This window comes from Heterodontus francisci, chromosome 43 (genome assembly GCF_036365525.1).
Source record: "Heterodontus francisci isolate sHetFra1 chromosome 43, sHetFra1.hap1, whole genome shotgun sequence".
NCBI classification, from domain to species: Eukaryota; Metazoa; Chordata; class Chondrichthyes; order Heterodontiformes; family Heterodontidae; genus Heterodontus; species Heterodontus francisci.
Window position 1 is genome coordinate 3,934,067 of NC_090413.1, and position 23,317 is coordinate 3,957,383.

Below are 23,317 nucleotides of genomic sequence, written 5' to 3' on the forward strand. Positions count from 1 at the left end.
ATTTAATCTATACCCCATCATTCTCCTTTATCCATATACCTATCTAAAAGCCGTTTGAAAGTCCCTAAAGTTTCTGACTCAACAACTTCCCCAGGCAAGGCATTCCATGCCCCGACCACTCTCTGGGTAAAGAACCTTCCCCTGACATCCCCCTTATATCTCCCACCCTTCACCTTAAATTTATGACCCCTTGTAACGCTTTGCTCCACCCGGGGAAAACGTTTCTGACTGTCTACCCTATCTATTCCCCTGATCATCTTATAAACCTCTATCATGTCACCCCTCATCCTTCTCCGTTCTAATGAGAAGAGGCCTAGAATGTTCAGCCTTTCCTCGTAAGACTTATTCTCCATTCCAGGCAACATCCTGGTAAATCTCCTCTGCACCCTCTCCAAGGCTTCCACATCCTTCCTAAAATGAGGCGACCAGAACTGCACACAGTACTCCAAATGAGGCCTTACCAAGGTCCTGTACAGCTGCATCATCACCTCACGGCTCTTAAATTCAATCCCTCTGCTAATGAACGCTAACACCCCATATGCCTTCTTCACAGCCCTATCCACTTGAGTTGCAACTTTCAACGATCTATGCACATAGACCCCAAGGTCTCTCTGCTCCTCCACATGCCCAAGAACCCTACCGTTAACCCAGTATTTTGCATTCGTGTTTGTCCTTCCAAAATGGACGACCTCACACTTTTCAGGGTTAAACTCCATCTGCCACTTTTCAGCCCAGCACTGCAACCTATCCAAGTCCCTTTGCAGACGACAATAGCCCTCCTCGGTATCCACAACTCCACCAACCTTTGTATCATCTGCAAATTTACTGACCCACCCTTCGACTTCCTCATCCAAGTCGTTAATAAAAATCACAAACAGGAGAGGACCCAGAACTGATCCCTGTGGCACGCCACTGGTAACTGGGCTCCAGGCTGAGTATTTACCATCTAAGACCACTCTCTGCCTTCTATCAGTTAGCCAATTCTTAATCCAACTGGCCACATTCCCCACTATCCCATGCCTCCTGACTTTCTCCATAAGTCTACCATGGGGGACCTTATCAAATGCCTTACTAAAATCCATGTACACCACATCCACTGGTTTACCCTCATCCACTTGCTTGGTCACCTGCTCAAAGAATTCAATCAGGCTTTTGAGGCAAGACCTACCCCTCACAAAACCGTGCTGACTGTCCCGAATCAAGCAGTGTCTTTCCAGATGCTCAGAAATCCTATCCCTCAGCACCTTTTCCATCAACTTGCCTACCACCGAAGTAAGACTAACTGGCCTGTAATTCCCAGGGTTGTTCCTATTCCCTTTCTTGAACAGGGGCACAACATTTGCCACCCTCCAATCACCTGGTACCACCCCCGTCAACAGAGAAGATGAAAAGATCATTGCCAGCGGCTCTGCAATTTCATCCCTTGCTTCCCATAACATCCTTGGATATACCCCGTCAGGCCCGGGAGACTTGTCTATCTTCAAGTTATTCAAAAACCCCAACACATCTTCCCTCCTAACGAGCACTTCCTCGAGCTTACCAGTCTGTTTCACACCGTCCTCTTCAGTAATACACCCCTTCTCATTCGTAAATACCGAAGAGAAGTACTCATTCAAAACCTCACTTATCTCTTCCGGCTCAACACACAGTCTCCCGCTATTGTCCTTGACCGGACCTACGGTCCCCCTAGTCATCCTCATATTTCTGACATACGCGTAAAAGGCCTTGGGGTTTTCTTTTATCCTACCCGCCAAGCATTTTTCATGCCCTCTCTTAGCTCTCCTAATCCCTTTCTTCAGATCCTTCCTGGCCATCTTGTATCCCTCCAGAGCTATGCCTGTGCCCTTTTTCCTCAACCTTATATACGCATCCTTCTTCTTCCTAACAAGACTCTCAACCTCTCTTGTCAACCACGGTTCCCTCACATGACCATCCCTTCCCTGTCTGACAGGGACATGCTTATCAATGGCCCCTACTATCTGCTCCTTGAAAAAATTCCACATTTCGACCGTGCCCTTCCCTGCCAGCATATGCTCCCAACTTATGCTCCTCAGTTCCTGCCTGACAGCATCATATCTACCCTTCCCCCAATTGTAAACCTTGCCCTGTTGCACATACCTATCCCTCTCCATTACCACAGTGAATGCTACAGAATTGTGATCACTATCTCCAAAGTGCTCGCCCACCAACAGCTCTATCACTTGCCCTGGTTCATTACCTAGTACCAAATCCAATATTGCCTCCCATCTGGTCGGGCAGTCTACATACTGAGTCAGAAAAGCTTCCTGGACATACTGCACAAACACTACCCCATCCAAACTATTCGATCTAAAGAGTTGCCAATCAATATTTGGGAAGTTGAAATCCCCCATAATTACTACCCTGTGACTTCTGCTCCTTTCCAAAATCTGTTTCCCAATCTGCTCTTCCACCTCCCTGCTGCTATTGGGGGGCCGATAGAAAACTCCCATCAAGGTGACTGCTCCTTTCCTGTTCCTGACCTCAACCCACAGTGCCTCAGTCGGCAGATCCTCCTCGAAAATTCTTTCAGCAGTTGTTACACTATTTCTAACTAACAATGCCACCCCCCACCTCTTTTACCACCATTCCTAATCTTATGAAAACATCTATAACCAGGTACCTCCAAGAACCATTCCTCCCCCTCACCTATCCACGTTTCAGTGATGGCCACAACATCGTAGTCCCAAGTGCCCATCCACGCCTTCAATTCACTCACCTTATTCCTGATGCTTCTTGCGTTGAAGTATACGCACTTTAACCCTTCTCCGTGCCCATCTGTCCTCTGCGACAGTGCTACCTTCCCCAATACCTCACTACACTCTTTGTCTTTCTGAGTGGACCCACTGGTACCTGGACTACAAGTCCGGTTCCCATAGTAGTTGACGGATGTTTTTTGCGAATGGAAAGCGGTTTCCATTGGGCTCAGTGTTGGTCCCCTTGCTGTTTGTGGTATATATTAATGATTTGGGCTTAAATGTGGGAGGCATGACTGGGAAATTTGCTGATGACACAAAAATTGGTCATGTAGTTGATAGTGAAGAGGATAGCTGTAGACTCCAGAATGATATCAATGGTTTGGTTGAGTGGGTGGAAAAGTGGCAAATGGAACTCAATCCAGAGAAGTGTAAGGTAATGCATTTGGGGAGGACAAATAAAGCGAGAGAATACACAATAAATGGGAGGATATTGAGAGGGGTAGAAGTAGTGAGCTGGCGGGCAGCCATAAAGACAGGGCTAAATTATGGCGAGTCGAGGAGACTTAGTAGTTGGCAGGAAAAAAGACAGAGGCGCAAGGGGAGAGCCAACTGTGCAACAGCCCCAACAAACAAATTTCTCTGCAGCACCTGTGGAAGAGCCTGTCACTCCAGAATTGGCCTTTATAGCCACTCCAGGCGCTGCTTCACAAACCACTGACCACCTCCAGGCGCGTATCCATTGTCTCTCGAGATAAGGAGGCCCAAAGAAGTAGTGAGATATCTTGGAGTGCATGTCCATAGGTTCCTGAAGGTGGCAGGACAGGTAGCTAGAGTGGTGAAGAAGGCATATGGAATGCTTTCCTTTATTGAAAGAGGTATAGAGTTCAAAAGCAGGGATGTAATTCTGGAACTGTATAAAATGATAGTTAGGCTACAGTTGGAGTATTGTGTACAGTTCTGGTCACCACATTACAGGAAGGACGTAGTTGCTCTGGAGACAGTACAGAGGAGATTTACAAGAATGTTGCCAGGGCTTGAAAGTTGCAATCGATGAGGAAAGATTGGATAGGCTAGGGTTGTTTTCCTTAGAACAGAGGAGGCTGAGGGGTGACTTAATTGAGGTGTACAGAATTATGAGGCGCCTAGATAGAGTAGACAGGAAGGACCTGGTTCCCCTAGTGGAGAGGTCAATTACTGGGCGCACAGATTTAAGGTGATTGGTAGAAGGATTAGAGGGGACATGAGGAAAAACTTTTTCACCCAGAGGGTGGTGGGTGTCTGGAATTCACTGCCAGGAACAGTGGTGGAGGCAGAAACCCTCAACTCATTTACAAAGGTACCTGGACACACAGCAATGTGCTTGACTCTTAACTGCCCTCTTATATGGCCTATCTAGCCACTCAGTTGCATCAAAAACTCTATGTAAAAGTCAAATGATCATAAAATCGGAAGGGCCACCCTGCATTGAACATAGGCTGGACACAATCTTGGGATTTAAGCCAAAACTAGAAGATCTGTCCCATGGACTAGACAAACAGACTGGCATAGTCATATTCATCAATATCATACCTTACAGCCAATGTCCCAGACTACAGACAAGTCTAAAGGCATTCTGTCTTAATATGCAGAGCATTCACAATAAGTTAGATGAATTAACAGCGCAAATAGATATAAATGGTTATGATATAGTTGCGATTACGGAGACATGGCTGCAAGGTGACCAAGGATGGGAATTTAACATCCAGGGGCATTCAATATTTAGGAAGGACAGACAAAAAGGGAACGGATCTGGGGTAGCGTTGTTAGTAAAGGAGGAAATCAATGCAATAGTGAGGAGGATATTGGCTTGGAAAAGTCATGATGTGGAATCTGTATGGGTGGAGCTAAGAAACACCAAGGGGCAGAAAACGTTGTTGGGAGTTGTCTATAGGCCCCAAACAGGAGTGGAGATGCAAGGGATGGCATTAAACAGGAATTTGGAGAAGCATGTAATAAGGGTACAACTGTAATCATGGGTGAATTTAATCTACATATAGATTGGTCAAACCAAATTAGCAATAATACTGTGGAGGAGGATTTCCTGGAATGTGTACATGATGATTTTTTAGACTAATACGGTGAGGAACCAACTAGAGAACAGGTTATCCTAGACTGGATAATGTGCAATGAGGAAGGATTAAGTAACAATGGTGTTGTGCGGGGTCCCTTCGGGAGGCGCAACCATAACATAATAGAATTAATTATTAAGATGGAGAGTGCGGTTGTTGAATCCGAAACTAGGGTCCTGAATCTAAATAAAGGAAACTACGAAGGTATAAGGCGTGAGTTGGCTATGGTAGATGAGGGAACTTTACTAAAAAGGTTGACGGTGGATAGGAAATGGATAATATTTTCAAAATGTGTGCATGAATTACAACAATTATTCATCCCTTTCTGGCACAAAAATAAAACTGGAAAGGTGGCTCAACCGTGGCCTACAAAAGAAATTAGGAATGGTATTAGATCCAAAGAGGAGACATATAAAATTGCCAGAAAAAGCAGCAAGGCTGCGGATTGGGAGCAGTTGAGCATTCGGCAAGGGAGGACAAAGAGGTTGATTAAGTGGGTGAAAATAGAGTATGAGAGTAAACCTACGGGGAACATAAAAACTGACTGTAAAAGCTTCTATAAATATGTGAAGACAAAAAGATTAGTGAAGACAAATGTAGGTCCCTTACAGTCAGAAACAGGGGAAATTATAATGGGGAACAATGAAATGGCAGAACAATTAAACACATACTTTGGTTCTGTCTTCACAAAGGAGGACACAAATAACCTCCCAGAAATGTTAGGGAACTGAGGGTCAAATAAGAAGGAGGAACTGAAGGAAATCAGTCTTCTTCTTCTTTGGCCTCCTTGTCTTGAGAGACAATGGGTAAGCGCCTGGAGGTGGTCAGTGGTTTGTGCAGCAGCGCCTGGAGTGGCTATAAAAGCCAATTCTAGAGTGACAAACTCTTCCACAGGTGCTGCGGATAAAATTGGTTGTTGGGGCTGTTACACAGTTGGCTCTCCCCTTGCGCTTCTGTCTTTGTACCTGCCAACTGCTAAGTCTCTTCAACTCGCCACTCTTTAGCCCCGCCTTTATGGCTGCCCGCCAGCTCTGGTGATCATTGGCAACTGACTCCTACGACTTTTGGTCAATGTCACAGGACTTCATGTCGCATTTTCAGACATCTTTAAAGCGGAGATATGGACGGCCGGTGGGTCTGATACCAGTGACGAGCTAACCGTACAATGTGTCTTTGGGGATCCTGCCATCTTCCATGCGGCTCACATGACCAAGCCATCTCAGGCGCTGCTGGTTCAGTAGGGTGTATATGCTGGGGATGTTGGCCGCTTCGAGGACTTCTGCATTGGAGATACTGTCCTGTCACCCGATGCCAAGGATTCTCCAGAGGCAGCGAAGACGGAATGAATTGAGACGTCGCTCTTGGCTGACATATGTTGTCCAGGCCTCGCTGCCGTGGAGCAAGGTACTGAGGACACAGGCTTGAAACACTTGGACTTTTGTGTTTCGTGTCAGTGTGCCATTTTCCCACACTCTCTTGGCCAGTCTGGACATAGCAGTGGACGCCTTTCCCGTGCGCTTGTTGATTTCTGCATCGAGAGACATGTTACTGGTGATAGTTGAGCCGAGGTAGGTGAACTCTTGAACCACTTCCTGAAGTGGTCGCTGATATTGTGGGGGTGAGGGAGAGAGTGAGAGAGAGGGTTGGGGTGAGGGTGAGGTGAGTGTGAGGGATGGGGTGTGGGTGGGGGTGATGAATGGGGTGAGGGTGAGCATGGGGGTGAGGGTGCAGGTAAGGGAGAGGGTGAGAGTGAGGGTGAGGGTGAGGTTGGGAGCTGCGGTGTGGGTGGGAGTGAGAGTGGTGTGGGGTTGGAGTGAGGATGGGAGTGAGGGTGGGAGCTGGGGTGAGGGTGGGGGTGAGTGTGAGGGTGAGGGAGGGGGTGAGGTTTGGGGTGAGGGTGAATGTGGGGATGGGGGTGATGGTGGGATTGGGGTGGTGGTGTGATGGTGGGGGTGGGGGTGAGGGTGGGGTTAGGCTGAGGATTGGAGTGAGGGTGAGGGTGAGCGTGGGGGTAGGGGTGGGGATGAGGGTGAGGGTGGGGTTAGACCGGGGGTGAGGTTGGGGGTGAGGGTGAGGGAGAGGGTGAGAGTGAGGATTGGGGTGAGGGTGAGGGTGGGGGTGAGGGTGAGTGTGAGGGTGAGGGAGAGGGTGAGAGTGAGGATTAGGGTGTGGGTGAGGGTGAGGGTGGTGGTGAGGGTAGGTGTGAGGGTCAGGGTGGGGACTGGGGTGAGGGATGGGGTGAGGGTGAGTGTGGGGCTGAGGGTGAGGGTGACGGTGGGGGTGAGGGTGCGTGTGGGGTTAGGGTGAGGGAGTGGATGAGAGTGAGGATTAGGGTGAGGGTGTGGATGGGGATTGGGGTGAAGGTGAGGGTGAGTGTGAGGGTGAGGGTCGGGGTGAGGGAGCGGGTGAGGGTGGGGGTGAGGGTAGGGGTGAGGGTGAGGGTGGGTGTTGGGGTGGAGGTGAGGGTGAGTGTGAGGGTGAGGGTCGGGGTGAGGGAAGGGGTGAGGGTTGGGGTGAGGGTGAGGGTGGTGATGAGGGTGAGGGTTGGGGTGAGGGTGAGGGTGAGGGTGAGGAAAGTGGTGAGAGTGAGGATGGGGGTTGGGGTTGGGGTGAGGGTGACAGTTGGGGTGAGGGTGGGGGTGGGGGCGAGGGTTAGGGTGGGGGTAAGGGTGTAGGTTGGGGTTGGGTGGGGGTTAGGGTGAGTGTGAGGATGAGGATCGGTGTGTAGGAGGGGGTGAGGGTTGGGGTGAGAGTGAGGGTGAGGGGGGAGTGAGGGTGAATGTTGGGGTGAGGGTATGGGTTGGGGTAGGGATGAGGGTGGGGGTGAGGGTGGGGGTGAGGATTTGGGTGAGGGTGAGGGTCAGGGTGGGGGTGAGGGTGAGGATTGGGCTGAGGGTGAGGGTGGGAGCTGGAGTGAGGGTGGGGGTGAGGGTGGGGTTTGGGGTGAGCATGAGGGTTGGGGTGAGGGTGGGGGTGAGGGTGAGGTTGGGGGTTGGGGAGAGGGTGAGGGTGGGGGTTGGGGTGAGAGTGAGGGTGAGGGTGGGGGTTGGGGAGAGGGTGAGGGTGAGGTTTGGGGTGAGGGTGAGTGTGGGGATTGGGGCGAGGGTGAGGGTTGGGGTGAGGGTGGGGGTGAGGGTGAGGGTGGGTGTTGGGGAGAGGGTGAGGGTGAGGCTTGGGGTGAGGGTGAGGGTGGAGGTTGGGGTGAGCATGAGGGTGAGGGTTGGGGTTTGGGCGTGGGTGAGGGTGAGTGTGGGGGTTGGGGAGAGGGTGAGGGTGAGGCCTGGGGTGAGGGTGAGGGTGGGGGTTGGGTTGAGCGTGAGGGTGAGGATGGGGGTTGGGGAGAGGGTGAGGGTGAGGCTTGGGGTGAGGGTGAGGGTGGGGATTGGGGCGAGGGTGAGGGTTGGGGTGCGGGAGAGGGGGAGGGTTGGGGTGGGAGTTGGGGTGAGGGTGAGGGTGAAGTTGGGGTCGGGGTGAGGGTGAGGGTGGGGGTGTGGGTTGGGGTGAGGGTGAAGGTTGGTGTGAGTGTGAGGGTTGGGGTGAGGGTGGGGGTTGGGGTGAGGGTGAGGGTTGGGTGAGGGTGAGGGTTGGGTGAGGGTGGGGGTGGGGGTTGGGGTGAGGGTGAAGGTGAAGGTGGGGGTGAGGGTGTGGGTTGGGGTGAGGGTGGGGGTTGGGGTTAGGGTGAGGTTTGGGGTGAGGGTGGGGTTTGGGGTGAGGGTGAGGGGTGGGATGAGGGTGGTCGTTGGGGTGAGGGTGAGGGAGTTGGAGAGGGTGAGGATCTGGGTTGGGGTGAGGGTTGGGATGAGGGTGAGGGTGCGGGTGGGGTTTGGGGTGAGGGTGATGGTGGTGGTCGGGGTGACAGTGAGGGAGTGGGAGAGGGTGAGGGTGTGGGTTGGTGTGAGGGTGAGGGTGAGGGTGAAGTTTGGTGTGAGGGTGAGGGTTGGGCTGAGGGTGGGGGGTTGGGATGAGGGTGAGGCTGAGGGTGCAGGTGGGGATTTGGGTGAGGGTGAGGGTGGTGGTTGGGGTGGGGGTGAGGGTGAGGGTGGGTGTTGCGGTGGGGGTTGCGGTGAGGATGAGTGTGAGTGTGTGGGTGGGAGTGAGTGTGGGGGTGAGGGTGAGGGTGAGATTGAGGGTGAGGGTTGGGGGTAGGAGTGAGGGTGAGGGTGGGGGTGAGGGAGAGAGTGAGAGAGAGGGTTGGGGTGAGGGTGAGGTGAGTGTGAGGGATGGGGTGTGGGTGGGGGTGATGATTGGGGTGAGGGTGAGCGTGGGGCTAAGGGTGCAGGTAAGGGAGAGGGTGAGAGTGAGGGTTCAGGTGAGGGTGAGGGTGAGGGTGGGAGCTGCGGTGTGGGTGGGAGTGAGAGTGGTGTGGGGTTGGAGTGAGGGTGGTGGTGAGGGTGGGAGCTGGGGTGAGGGTGGGGGTGAGTGTGAGGGTGAGGGAGGGGGTGAGGTTTGGGGTGAGGGTGAATGTGGGGATGGGGGTGATGGTGGGATTGGGGTGGTGGTAAGTGTGATGGTGGGGGTGGGGGTGAGGGTGGGGTTAGGCTGAGGATTGGAGTGAGGGTGAGGGTGAGGGTGGGGGTGGGGGTGGGGATGAGGGTGAGGGTGGGGTTAGACTGGGGGTGAGGTTGGGGGTGAGGGTGAGGGAGAGGGTGAGAGTGAGGATTGGGGTGAGGGTGAGGGTGGGGGTGAGGGTGGGTGTGAGGGTGAGGGAGAGGGTGAGAGTGAGGATTAGGGTGTGGGTGAGGGTGAGGGTGGTGGTGAGGGTAGGTGTGAGGGTCAGGATGTGGACTGGGGTGAGGGATGGGGTGAGGGTGAGTGTGGGGCTGAGGGTGAGGGTGACGGTGGGGGTGAGGGTGCGTGTGGGGTTAGGGTGAGGGAGAGGATGAGAGTGAGGATTAGGGTGAGGGTGTGGGTGGGGATTGGGGTGAAGGTGAGGGTGAGTGTGAGGGTGAGGGTCGGGGTGAGGGAGCGGGTGAGGGTGGGGGTGAGGGTAGGGGTGAGGGTGAGGGTGGGTGTTGGGGTGGAGGTGAGGGTGAGTGTGAGGGTGAGGGTCGGGGTGAGGGAAGGGGTGAGGGTTGGGGTGAGGGTGAGGGTGGTGATGAGGGTGAGGGTTGGGGTGAGGGTGAGGGTGAGGGTGGGGAAAGGGGTGAGCGTGAGGATGGGGGTTGGGGTGGGGGTGAGGGTGACAGTTGGGGTGAGGGTGGGGGTGGGGGCGAGGGTTAGGGTGGGGGTGAGGGTGTAGGTTGGGGTTGGGTGGGGGTTAGGGTGAGTGTGAGGATGAGGATCGGTGTGTAGGAGGGGGTGAGGGTTGGGGTGAGAGTGAGGGTGAGGGGGGAGTGAGGGTGAATGTTGGGGTGAGGTTATGGGTTGGGGTAGGAATGAGGGTGGGGGTGAGGGTGGGGGTGAGGATTTGGGTGAGGGTGAGGGTCAGGGTGGGGGTGAGGGTGAGGATTGGGGTGAGGGTGAGGGTGTGGGTAAGGGAGGGGGTTGGGGTGAGGGTGGGGTGGGGTTGGGGTGAGGCTGGGGGTGAGTGTGAGGTTGGGAGCTGGAGTGAGGGTGGGGGTGAGGGTGGGGTTTGGGGTGAGGGTGAGGGTTGGGGTGAGGGTGGGGGTGAGGGTGAGGGTGGGGGTTGGGCAGAGGGTGAGGGTGGGGGTTGGGGTGAGCTTGAGGGTGAGGGTGGGGGTTGGGCAGAGGGTGAGGGTGAGGTTTGGGGTGAGGGTGAGGGTGGGGATTGGGGCGAGGGTGAGGGTTGGGGTGAGGGTGGGGGTGAGGGTGAGGGTGGGGGTTGGGGAGAGGGTGAGGGTGAGGCTTGGGGTGAGGGTGAGGGTGGGGGTTGGGGTGAGCGTGAGGGTGAGGGTTGGGATTTGGGCGAGGGTGAGGGTGAGGGTGGCGGTTGGGGAGAGGGTGAGGGTGAGGCTTGGGGTGAGGGTGAGGGTGGGGGTTGGGTTGAGCGTGAGGGTGAGGGTGGGGGTTGGGGAGAGGGTGAGGGTGAGGCTTGGGGTGAGGGTGAGGGTGGTGATTGGGGCGAGGGTGAGGGTTGGGGTGCGGGAGAAGGGGAGGGTTGGGGTGGGATTTGGGGTGAGGGTGAGGGTGAAGTTGGGGTCGGGGTGAGGGTGAGGGTGGGGGTGTGGGTTGGGGTGAGGGTGAAGGTTGGTGTGAGGGTGAGGGTGGGGGTTGGGGTGAGGGTGAAGGTGGGGGTGAGGGTGTGGGTTGGGGTGAGGGTGGGGGTTGGGGTGAGGGTGAGGTTTGGGGTGAGGGTGGGGTTTGGGGTGAGGGTGAGGGTGAGGGTTGGGGTTGGGGTGAGGGTGAAGGTTGGAGTGAGGGTGAGGGTTGGGGTGAGGGTGGGGGTTGGGGTGAGGGTGAGGGTTGGGTGAGGGTGGGGGTGGGGGTTGGGGTGAGGGTGAAGGTGAGGGTGAGGGTGAGGGTGGGGTTGGGGTGGGGGTGAGGATGAGGGAGAGGGTGAGAGTGAGGATTACGGTGGGGTTGAGGGTAGGTGTGAGGGTGAGGGTGGGTGTTGGGGTGGGGGTGAGGGTGAGTGTGAGGGTGAGGGTCGGGGTGCGAGAAGGGGTGAGGGTTAGGTTGAGGGTACGGGTGGGGAATGGGGTGAGGGTGAGGGCGGGGGTTGGGGTGGGCTTGAGGGTGAGGGTCAGGGTGAGAGTGGGGGTTCGGGTGAGGGTGAGGGTTGGTGTGAGGGTGGGGGTGGGGGTGAGGGTTAGGGTGAGAGTGGGGGTAGGGGTGAGGGTGAGGGTGGGGTTTGGGTGGGAGTGTGGGTGAGGGTGTATGTGAGGGTGGGAGTGGGTTTTGAGGTGAGGGTGAGGGTTGGGCTGAGGGTGGGGGTTGGGGTGAGTGTGAGGGAGAGGGTGAGGATTTGGATGCGTGAGAGAGGGAGGGTTGAGGTGGGAGTTGGGGTGAGGGTGAGGCTTAGGGTGGAGATTGGGGTGAGGGTGAGGGTGAAGTTGGGGTCGGGGTGAGGGTGAGGGTGGGGGTGAGGGTGGGGTTTGGGGTGAGGGTAAGGCTGAGGGTGAGGGTTGGGGTGAGGGTGAGGGAGTGGGAGAGGGTGATGGTGTGGGTTGGGGTGAGGGTGAAGGTTGGTGTGAGGGTGAGAGTTGGGGTGAGGGTGGGGGTTGGGGTGAGGGTGAGGGTGGGGGTTGGGGTGAGGGTGAGGGTTGTGGTGAGGGTGAGGGTGTGGATTGGGGTGAGGGTGGGGGTTGGGATGAGGGTGAGGGTTGGGGCGAGTGTGAGGGTGAGGCTTGGGGGTTGGGGTGAGGGCAAGGGTTGGGGTGAGGGCTGGGGTTGGGGTGAGGGAGTGGGTGAGGGTGGGGGTGAGGGCGATGGTGGGGGTGAGGGAGAGAGTGAGGGTGCGGGTGATGGTGGGTGTGTGGGTGAGGGTGAGGGAGAGGGTGAGAGTGAGGGTGGGGGTGAGAGTGAGGGTGGGGGTGAGGGTGGGGGTGAGGGAGAGTGTGAGGGTTGGGGTGAGGGTAAGGGTGTGTGCGTGGGTGGGAATGAGATTTGGTGTGAGGGTGAGTAGGGTTGGGGGTAGGGATGAGGGTGGGGGTTGGGGTTGGGTGGGGATGAGGGAGAGTGTGATGGTGGGGGTGAGAGTGAGTGTGAGGGTGAGGGTGAGGGTGGGGGTTGGGGTGAGGGTCAGGGTGAGGGAGAGTGTGAGTGTGAGGCTCGGGGTGACGGAGGGTGTGAGGGTTGGGGTGAGGGTGAGTGTGAGTGTGCGGGTGGGAGTGAGGGTGTGGGTGAAGGAGAGGGTGAGAGTGAGGGTGAGGGTGAGTGTGCCGGTCAGGGTGAGGGAGGGTGTGAGGGTTGGGGTGAGAGTTGGGGTGAGGGTGAGGCTGGGGTTTGCGGTAGGGGTGAGGGTGTCGGTTGGGGTTGGGTGGGTTTTAGGGTGAGTGTGAGGATGAAGATCGGTGTGTGGGATGGGGTGAGGGTTGGGTGAGGGTGAGGGGGGAGAGAGCGTGAGTGTTGGGGTGAGGGTGAGGGTCAGGGTGGGCGTGAGGGTGTGGATTGGGGTGAGGGTCAGGGTGAGGGTGCGGATAAGGGAGGGGGTGATGGTGAGGGTGGGGTTTGGGGTGAGTGTGAGGGTGGGAGCTGCGGTGAGGGTGAGTGTGATGGTGGGGGTGTGGGTGGGGGTGTGGGTGGTGATGGGGGTTGAGGTGAGGGTGAAGGTGAAGGTTGGGGTGAGGGTGAGGGTGGGGTTGGGGTGGGGGTCAGGGTGGGGTGGGGTTGGGGTGTGGCTTGGGGTGAAGGTTGGGTTGAGGGTGAGGGTGGGGTAGGGGGTTGGAGTGAGGGTGAGTGTGAAGGCTGGCGTGTGGGTGAGGGTTGGGGTGAGGGTGAGGGTGAGGGTGGCAGTGAGGGAGAGGGTGAGGGTGAGGGTCAGGGTGGGGGTGGGGGGTGAGGGTCGGTGTGAGGGAGTGGGTGAGGGTGGGGGGGAGGGTGATGGTGGGGGTGAGGAGAGGGTGAGAGTGAGGGTGGGGGTGAGGGTGAGGGTGAGGGTGATGGAGAGTGTGAGGGTGTGGGTGATGGTGGGTGTGTGGGTGAGGGTGAGGGAGAGGGTGAGAGTGAGGGTGGGGATGAGGTGAGTGTGAGGGAGGGTGTGTGGGTGGGGGTGAGAGTGAGGGAGAGAGTGAGAGAGAGGGTTGGGGTGAGGTGAGTGTGACGGTGGGTGTGTGGCTGGGGGTGAGGGTGAGGGAAAGGGTGAGTGTGAGGGTGCACGTGAGGGTGGGGGTTGGGGAGAGGGTGCGGGTGGGGGTGAGGGAGGGGGTGAGAGTGAGGGTCGGGGTGAGGGTGAGGGAGAGAGTGAGAGAGAGGGTGAGGGTGAGGTGAGTGTGAGGGAGTGGGTATGGGTGGGGGTGAGGGAGAGGGTGAGAGAGAGGGTTGGGGTGAGGGTGAGGTGAGTTTGAGGGCGGGGGTGTGGGTGGGGTAGAGGGTGAGGGAGAGGGTGAGTGTGAGGGTTGGGGTGAGGGTGAGGGTGAGGATGGGGGTTGGGGTGAGGGTGAGGGTGAGGATGGGGGTTGGGGTGAGGGTGAGGGTGAGGCTGGGTGTGAGGGAGAGGTTGAGGGGGTGGGTGAAGTTAGGGGCTGGGGCAAGGGTGAGGGTGGGGGTGCGGGTAGGTGTTGGGGGTGAGGGTGAGGGTGTGGGTAGGGTTGAGGGTGAGGGAGAGGATGAGGGTGGAGTGGGGGTGAGGGTGAGGCTGAGGGTGGGAGTGAGGGTGAGGGTGAGGGTGTGGTTTGGGTGAGGGTTAGGCTGAGGGTCAGGGTAGGGGTGAGGGTGAGGCTGAGGCTGAGGGTGTGGGTGAGGGTGAGGGTGAGTGTGAGAGTGGGGGTGTGGGTGAGGGTGAGGCTGAGGCTGAGGGTGGGTGTGAGTGTGAGGGTAAGGGTCAGGGTCAGGGTCAGGGTGAAGGTGAGGGTTGGGCTGAGGGTGAGTGTGAACGCTGGATTGGGGCAGGAGGTGAGGGAGATGGGTGAGGGTGAGGATGAGGGTGAGGGTCGGGGTTGGGCTGAGGGTGAGGGTGAGGGCGGAAGTGGGGGTGGGGGTGGGGTGAGGGTGAGTGTGAGGGAGAGGGTGATGGTGGGGTTTGGGCTGAGGGTGAGGGAGAGGGTGAGAGTGAGGGTTGGGGTGAGGGTGAGGGTTGGGGTGGGGGTGGGGTGAGGGAGAGAGTGAGTGTGGGGGGTGGGCTGAGGGTGAGGGTGGGGGTGTGGTTGGGGGTGAAGGTGAGGGTGATGGTGAGGCTGGGGGTGAGGGTGAGGGTTGGTTTGGGGGTAGGGGTGAGGGTGATGGTGTGGGTGAGAGTGGGGGTTGGGGTGAGGGTGACGGTGAGTGTGAGGGTGGGTTGAGGGTGAGTGTGGGGATGAGGGTGATGGTGAAGGTGGGGGTGGGATGTGAGTGAGAGTGAGGGAGGGGTTTGGGGTGAGGCTGATGGTGAGGGAGCGGTTGGTGGTGAGGGTGAGGGTGAGGGAGGGGGTGGGATGAGGGTGAGGGTGAGGGAGGGGTTGGGGGTAAGGGTGAAGGTGAGGAAGATGTTGGAGATGAGGGTGAGGTTGAGGGAGGGGTTTGGTGTGAGGATGAGGGAGGGGGTGGGGGTGTGTGTGAGGGTGAGGAAGGGGTTTGGGGTGAGGGTGAGGGAGGGGGTGGGTGTGAAGGTGAGGGAGGGGGAGGGAGTGAGGGGGAGGGAGGGGTTTGGGGTGAGGGTGTGGGTGTGGGATGGGGTGAGGGTGAGAGTGAGTGTGCGGGAGGGCATGGGGTGAGGCTGAGGGTGAGGGAGGGGGTGGGGGTGAGGGTGAGGGAGGGGTTTGGGGAGAGCGTGAGGGAGGGGGTGGAGGTGAGGGTGAGGGTGAGGGGGGTGGGGGTGAGGCTGAGGGTGCGGGAGGTGTTTGGTGTGTGGGTGAGGGAGGAGGTGGGGGTGAGGGTGAGGGAGGGTGTGAGGGAGGGGGTGAGGGAGGAGGTGGGGGTGAGGGAGGGGGTGAGGGTGAGGGTGAGGATGGGAGTGAGGGAGGGGATGAGGGAGGGGGTGAGGGTGAGGGTGAGGATGGGGGTGAGGGAGGGTGTGATGTAGGGGGTGAGGTTGAGGGTGAGGGAGTGGGAGGGGGTAAGGGAGGGGGTGAGGGAGTGTTTGAGGGTGTGGGTGTGGGAGGGGGTGAGGGTGAAGGTGAGTGTGTGGGTGAGGGAGGGGGTGAGGGTGAGGGTGAGGGTGAGGGAGGGGTTGAGGGTGAGGGAGGGGGTGAGGGTGAGGGAGGGGGTGAGGGTGAGGGTGAGGGAGGGGTTGTGAGGGAGGGGGTGAGGGTGAGGGTGATGGTGAGGGAGGGGGTGAGGGTGAGGGTGAGGGTGAGGGAGGGGTTGAGGGTGAGGGAGGGAGTGAGGGAGGAGTTGAATGTGAGGGAGGGGGTGAGGGTGAGGGTGGAGGGTGGAAGGTGAGGGAGGGGTGAGGGTGAGGGTGAGGGTGACGGTGAGGGAGGAGTTGAGGGTGTGAGAAGGGGTGAGGGTGAGGGAGGGGGTGAGGGTGAGGGTGACGGTGAGGGAGGAGTTGAAGGTGAGAGAGGGGGTGAGGGTGAGGGAGGGGGTGAGGGTGAGGGTGAGGGTGAGGGAGGGGTTGAGGGTGAGGGAGGGAGTGAGGGAGGAGTTGAGTGTGAGGGAGGGGGTGAGGGTGAGGGTGGAGGGTGGAAGGTGAGGGAGGGGTGAGGGTGAGGGTGAGGGTGACGGTGAGGGAGGAGTTGAGGGTGTGAGAGGGGGTGAGGGTGAGGGAGGGGGTGAGGGTGAGGGTGACGGTGAGGGAAGAGTTGAAGGTGAGAGAGGGGGTGAGGGTGAGGGAGGGGGTGAGGGTGAGGGTGAGGGTGAGGGAGGGGTTGAGGGTGAGGGAGGGAGTGAGGGAGGAGTTGAGTGTGAGGGAGGGGGTGAGGGTGAGGGTGGAGGGTGGAAGGTGAGGGAGGGGTGAGGGTGAGGGTGAGGGTGACGGTGAGGGAGGAGTTGAGGGTGTGAGAGGGGGTGAGGGTGAGGGAGGGGGTGAGGGTGAGGGTGACGGTGAGGGAGGAGTTGAAGGTGAGAGAGGGGGTGAGGGTGAGGGAGGGGGTGAGGGTGAGGGTAAGGGAGGGGGTGTTTTCTGATTTGCAGCTTTTCCTGAGGCATTTTCATTATTTCAGTGAGACTGGAGACTGGATGAAGCTGCTTTAACTGTGGCCCGGCCGGCATTCCCAGCTGGCATTCCCAGGACAGCCTCAGGGAGCAGCTGCCTCACCGGGTTCAGACCCCTCTGCCACCCCCTCCCCCATCGGGATGGACCCCCGCCGCCGTCCCACCGGGTTCGGACCCCCACTGCCCACACCACCCCCCCCTTCCCGGGATAAGACCCCCACTGCAACACCCTCCCCCATCGGCATTGGACCTCCGCCGCCCCCACTCCAGGATTGGTCACCCACCGCACCTCCACCCCACCGGGATTGGACCCCGCTACCACACCCCCCACCCAACCAGGATCGAACTCTCACTGCTCCCTCTCCCCCAGGATTGGACCCTCACCACCCATCCCCCCCACTGGGATCTGGCCTTCACCGCACCCCCACCCCGTGTACAGGATTGGACCTCCATTCCTCCGACTGGAATTGGACCACCTACAAATCCCCCCACCCACATTGCACCGGAAACCCCGCCATGCGCCAACTGAGATCAGACATCCACCCACCCCCACTTAGGTCGGATCCCCACACTCACCTGTCTCCACAGTGTGAGGGATCATCCTGATAATGCTAAATTCTTACATTCTTACCTTGTTACTGATTATTCCTGTTTTTTAGAATCATAGATCCATAGAAAATTACAGCACGGAAGGAGGCCATTCAGCCCATTGTGGTCATGCCAGCTGAAGAAACTAGCCGCCCAGTTTAATCCCACCTTCCAGTACTTGGTCCATGGCCTTGAAGGTTACAGCACTTCAGATGCAGGTCCAGGTACCTTTTAAAAGAGTTGAAGGTTTCTGCCTCCACTACCATTCCTGGCAGTGAATTCCAGACACCCATCACTCTCTGGGTGAAAATGTTTTTCCTTATGTTCCCTCTAATCCTTCATCAATCACGTTAAATCTGTGCCCCTAGTAATTTTCCTCTCTACTAGGGAAACAGGTCTTTCCTGTCTACTCTATCTCGGCCCCTCAAAATGTTTTACACCTCAATTAAATCACCCCTCAGCCTCCTCTGTTCTCTCCATCAGGGCCTTCACATGTGTAGCAGGAGTTGGTGGAGCTCGCTGACAATGATTCCTCAGAGGAGCTCCACCCTTCTGAGGGTCCATGGTAACAGGATTCACACAGACCCTGTACCAGCTTAGATACTCACACTTCGGTGGCACCAGTTAGATAGATAGCTGCATTTTCACCTGGTGACTCACAGTTCGCAAGTGAGCAAGAGCAGATGCTGGAAACAGGGAAAGCAGTGAAGTGTGTGTGATGGATGGTGCAGCCCTCTCCAAACTCTGCTCAGTTGGATACAGTTGTTGTACGCTGGGTGCTGGCGATGAAAAGGAGAATTATTGAGCAGCAGCAGAGAATGTGAGATGCACTAACATGCCTTCCAAGAAAACTGACCACAATTGCAGAGAGAATGGAGGGGTCTGCCTCAAGGAGTGAGTTGACGTCATAAGGCATTTTGATTATGTGTTCTTTCATGGATAGAGTGGCCAGTTCAGTGGAATATCAAATGTTCCAATCAAATGAGTCCATGCACATCTTGACTACAGCCGTACAGACTCTGGATAACAACATGTCTATAACGTCTAAGACAGGGAATTAAACCAAACAGACCATCTGGCATCGACCTAGGCACCGGAAATGACAATGGCAAACCCAGCCCTGTCGACCCTGCAAAGTCCTCCTCACTAACATCTGGGGGCTTGTGCCAAAGTTGGGAGAGCTGTCCCACAGACTAGTCAAGCAACAGACTGACATAGTCATACTCACAAAATCATACCTTGCAGACAATGTCCCAGACACCACCATCACCATCCCTGGGTGTGTCTTGTCCCACCAGCAGGACTGACCCAGCAGAGGTGGTGGCACAGTGGTATACAGTCAGGAGAGGGATGCCCTGGGAATCCTCAACATTGACTCCGGACTCCATGGGTCAAACATGGGCAAGGAAACCTCCTTCTGATTGCCACCTACTGTGCCCCCTCCCCCCCCCCTCGGCAGATGAATCAGTATTCTTCCATGGTGAACACCAATTGGAAGAAGCACTGAGGGTAGCAAGGACACCAAATGTACTCTAGGTGGGGGACTTCAATGTCCATCACCAAGACTGGCTCAGTAGCACCACTACTGACCGAGCTGGCCAAATTCTAAAGGTGCAGATTGTCATGTGGAAATATGATGTGGTTATAACAGAGATCTGACTCAAAGAAGGGCAGGGCTGAGTGTTAAATATTCCTGAATACAAGGTGTTCAGGAAAGTTAAGAAAGGGAAAAAAGTGGGATGGGTGGCGGTATTGATTAAGGAGATCATTGCAGTGCTGGAGAAAAAGGATGTCCCAGAGGGGTCGAGGACAGAATCAATTTGGCTAAAGCTAAAGAACAAAAAAGGTGCAGTTACATTGCTTGGTGTTGTCTATAGGCCGCCAACTAGTGGGAAGGACATGGAGGAACAAATTTGTAAGGAAATTACAGAGAGGTGCAAAAATTATAGGGTAGTTATCATGGGGGACTTTAATTATCCCAACATAGACTGGGATAATAATAGTGTAAAGGGCAGTGAAAAATGTGTTCAGGAACATTTTCTACAACAGTATGTTGCTAGTCCAATGAGAAAGGAGGCACTGCTAGACCTGGTTCTTGGGAATGAGGTGGGCCAACTGGATCAAGTATCAGTAGGAGAGTATTTAGGGGATAGTCATCATTGCATCATAAGGTTTAGGCTGAGTATGGAAAAGGACAAAGAGCAATCCAGGGTAAGAATAATTAACTGGGGGAAGGCCAACTTCAATGGGGTAAGAATGGAGCTGGGGTCAAAATTGGAGTCAAAAGCTGGCAGGAAAACCAGTCGATGAACAATGGGCTACCTTCAAAGAAGAGATAGTTTGGGCACAGTCAAGGTATGTTCCCTCGAAGGGGAAAAGTAGGGTAAACTAATCCAGAGCTCCCTGGATGACAATAGAGGTAGAGATTAAGATAAAGAAGAAAAGTATGCTTATGACAGATGCCAGGTAGAAAATACTATTGAGAACCAGGCTGAATATAGAAGGTCCAGAGGGGAAGTGAAAAAGCAAATAAGAGAAGCAAAGAGAGAGCATGAAAAGAGACTGGCAGCTAGCATTAAAGTAAATCCCAAAGTTTTCTCTCGGCATATAAATAGTAAAAGGGTAGTAAAAGGAAGAGTTGGGCCGATTCGGGATCAGAAAGGGGATTTACGCATGGAGGCAGAGGGCATAGCTGAGGTATTAAATGAATGCTTTGCATCTGTCTTTACCAAGGAAGAAGATGCAAGCCAGGCAATGTTGAAAGAGGAGGTAAGAGGGGTTTAAAATTGATTAAGAGGAAGTATTAGATAGGCTGTTTGTATTTAAAGTGGATAAAACACCAGGACCAGATTAAATGTATCGTAGGAATGCATCCATCTGAGAGAAGTGAGGGTGGAAATTGCAGAGGCATTGGCCATGATTTTATTAGCCTTCCTTAGACTTGGGGGAGGTGCCAGAAGACTGGAGAATTGCAAACGTTACACCCTTGTTCAAAAAAGGGTGTAAAGATAAGCCCAGCAACTACAGGCCAGTCAGTTTAACTTTGGTGGTGGGAAAACCTCTGCAAAAAACAATTTGGGACAAATTGATGGTCTGGTCAGATGGGTAGAAAAGTGGAAAATGGAATTCAACTTGGAGCAGTGTGAGGTGCTGCATTTGGGGAGGTCAAGGCAAAGGAATACATGATTAATGGGAAAATACTGAGAAGTGTAGAGGAAGTAAGGGACCTTGGAGTGAATGACCACAGATCCCTGAAGGTAACAGGACAGGACTTTCTGGATCCGACCAGAGAGCAGGCTATACTAGACCTGGTATTGTGCAACGAGATAGGAATAATTAATGACTTCATAGTTAAGGCTCCCCTAGGTAGTAGCGATCATAATATGAAGAATTTTACATTCAGTTTGATGGAGAGAAGAGTGGGTCCAAGACGAGTATTTTAATCTTAAATAAGGGGAATTATGAGGGCATGAAAGCAGAACAAGCTAAAGTGAACTGGCAAATCAGATTAAGGGGATATTTCAGAATACACAGAATAGATACATTTCAACGAGAAAGAAAAATTCCAAGGGTGGGAATGGGTGGGCTACCTTATGAGGAAAAATTGGCAGGATAGGCTTGTATCCAATGGAATTTAGAAGTGTAAGAGGTGACTTGATTGAAACTTATAAGATCCTGAGGGGTTTTGACAGGGTGGATGTGGAAAGGATGTTTCCCCTTGTGGGAGAATCTAGAACTGGGGGTCACTGTTTAAAAATAAGGGTTCATCCATTTAAGACAGAGATAATGAGAATTTTTTTCTCTCAGAGGGTCTTTGGAATTCTCTTCTTCAAGAGGCAGTGGAAGCAGAGTCTTAGAATATTTTAACGCAGAGGCAGATAGATTCTTGATAAGCAAGGGGGTGGAAGGTTATCGGGGGTAGGTGGAAATGTGGAGTAATCAGTTCAGCCATGAACTAATTGAATGGCAGAGCAGCTCGAGGGGTCGAGTGGCCTAGTCCTGCTCCTAGAGTCATAGAGTAATAGAGTTATACAGCACAGAAACAGGCCCTTTGGCCCATCATGTCTGTGCTGGCCATCAAGCACCTAACTGTTCTAGTTCCGTATTCCTGCACTTGGCCCATAGCCTTGTATGCTATGGCGTTTCAACTGGTCATCTAAATACTTCTTAAATGTTGTGAGGGTTCCTGCCTCTACCACCTCTTCAGGCAGTGTGTTCCAGATTCCAACCACCCACTGGGTGACATTTCTTTTCCTCACATCCCCTCTAAACCTCCTGCCCCTTACCTTAAATCTATGCCCCCTTGTTATTGACACCTCCTCTAAGGAAAATAGTCTCTTCCTATCTAACCTATCAATGCTCCTCATAATTTTGTATACCTCAATCATGTCACCTCTCAGCCTTCTCTGTTCTAAGGAAAACAACGTTAGCCTTTTCAGTCTCTTTTCATAGCTGAAATGCTCCAGCCCAGGCAACAACCTGGTGAATCTCCTCTGCATCCTCTCCAGTGCAATCACATCCTTCCTATAGTGTGGTGCCCAGAACTGTACACAGTACTCCAGCTGTGGCCTAACTAGCGTTTTATACAGTTTCATCATAATCTCCCTGCTCTTATATTCTATGCCTCGGCTAATAAAGGCAAGTATCCCATATGCCTTCTTAACCACCTTATCTACCCGTGTTGCTGCCTTCAATAATCTATGGACAAGTACACCAAGGTCCCTCTGTACTTTCTAGGATCCTACCATCCATTGTATATTCCCTTGCCTTGTTAGTCCTCCCAAAATGCATCACCTTACACTTCTCAGGATTAATTTCCATTTGCCATTGCTCCGCCCATCTTACCAGCCCATTTATATCGTCCTGTAATCTAAGGCTTTCCTCCTCACTATTTACGACACCACCAATTTTCATGTCATCTGCGAACTGACATATCATACCTCCTATATTCACATCTAAGTCATTAATGGACACTACAAACAGCAAGGATCCCAGCACCGATCCACAACTGGTCACAGGCTTCCACTCGCAAAAAAACCCTCGACCATTACCCTCTGACTCCTGCCACTAAGCCAATTTTGGATCCAATTTTCCAAATTGCCCTGGATCCCATGGGCTCTTACCTTCTCAACCAATCTCCTATGCCGGACCTTATCAAAAGCCTTACTGAAGTCCATGTAGACTACATCAACAGCTTTACCCTCATCTACACATCTAGTCACTGCCTCGAAAAATTTAATCAAGTTAGTTAGACACGATTTCCCCCAACAAAGCTGTGCTGACTATCCCTGATTATTCCCTGCCTCTCCAAGTGGAGATTAATCCTGTCCCTCAAAGTTTTCCCAATAGTTTCCCAACCACTGATGTTAGACTCACCGGCCTGTAATTACCTGGTCTACCTGCTACCCTTCCTAAATAATGGTACCACATTCGCTGTCCTCCAGTCCTCTGGTCCCTCTCCTGTGGCCAGAGAGGATTTGAAAATTTGTGTTAGAGCTCCCTCTATCTCCTCCCTTGCCTCACATAACAGCCTGGGATGCTGGGCCTGGGGATTTATTGACTTTTAAGCCCACTAAAACAGCTAATACTTCCTCTCTTTCAATGTTAATATGTTCAAGTATATCACAATCCCCCTCCCTGATCTCTACACTTACATCGTCATTCTCTACTTTTCATCTGTTTTCACTGTGATCATTTAAAACCTCACCTATGTCCTCCGGCTCCACACACAAATTGCCACTTTGGTCCCTAATGGGCCCTAATCTTTCCCTGGTTATCCTCTCGCCCTTAATATACTTATAAAATGCCTTAGGATTTTCTTTTATCTTGCCCGCCAATGTTTTTTCACGTCCCCTCTTCGCTCTCCTAATTTCTTTTTTAAGTACTCCCCGAAACTTTCTATACTCCGCTAGGGCCTCCGCTGTATTCAGCGCTCTGAATCTGCCATAAGCCTCCTTTATTTTTTTCCTTATTCAATCCTCTATATCCCTTGACATCCAGGGTTCCCTGGACTTGATGGTCCTACCCTTCACCTTAACGGGTACATGTTGACTCTGAACCCTAACTATTTCCTCTTTGAATAACTCCCACTGGCCTGATGTAAACTTTCCTACAGTCCACTTTGGCCAGATCCTGTTTTATCAAATCCTAAGCCGTATGTTCGTATGACAGGTCAATAAGGTGGTTAAGAAGGCATATGGAATCCTTTTCTTTTTTAGCTGAGGTCTAGAATACAACAGCAGGGAGGTTATGCTGGAACTGTATAACTCATTC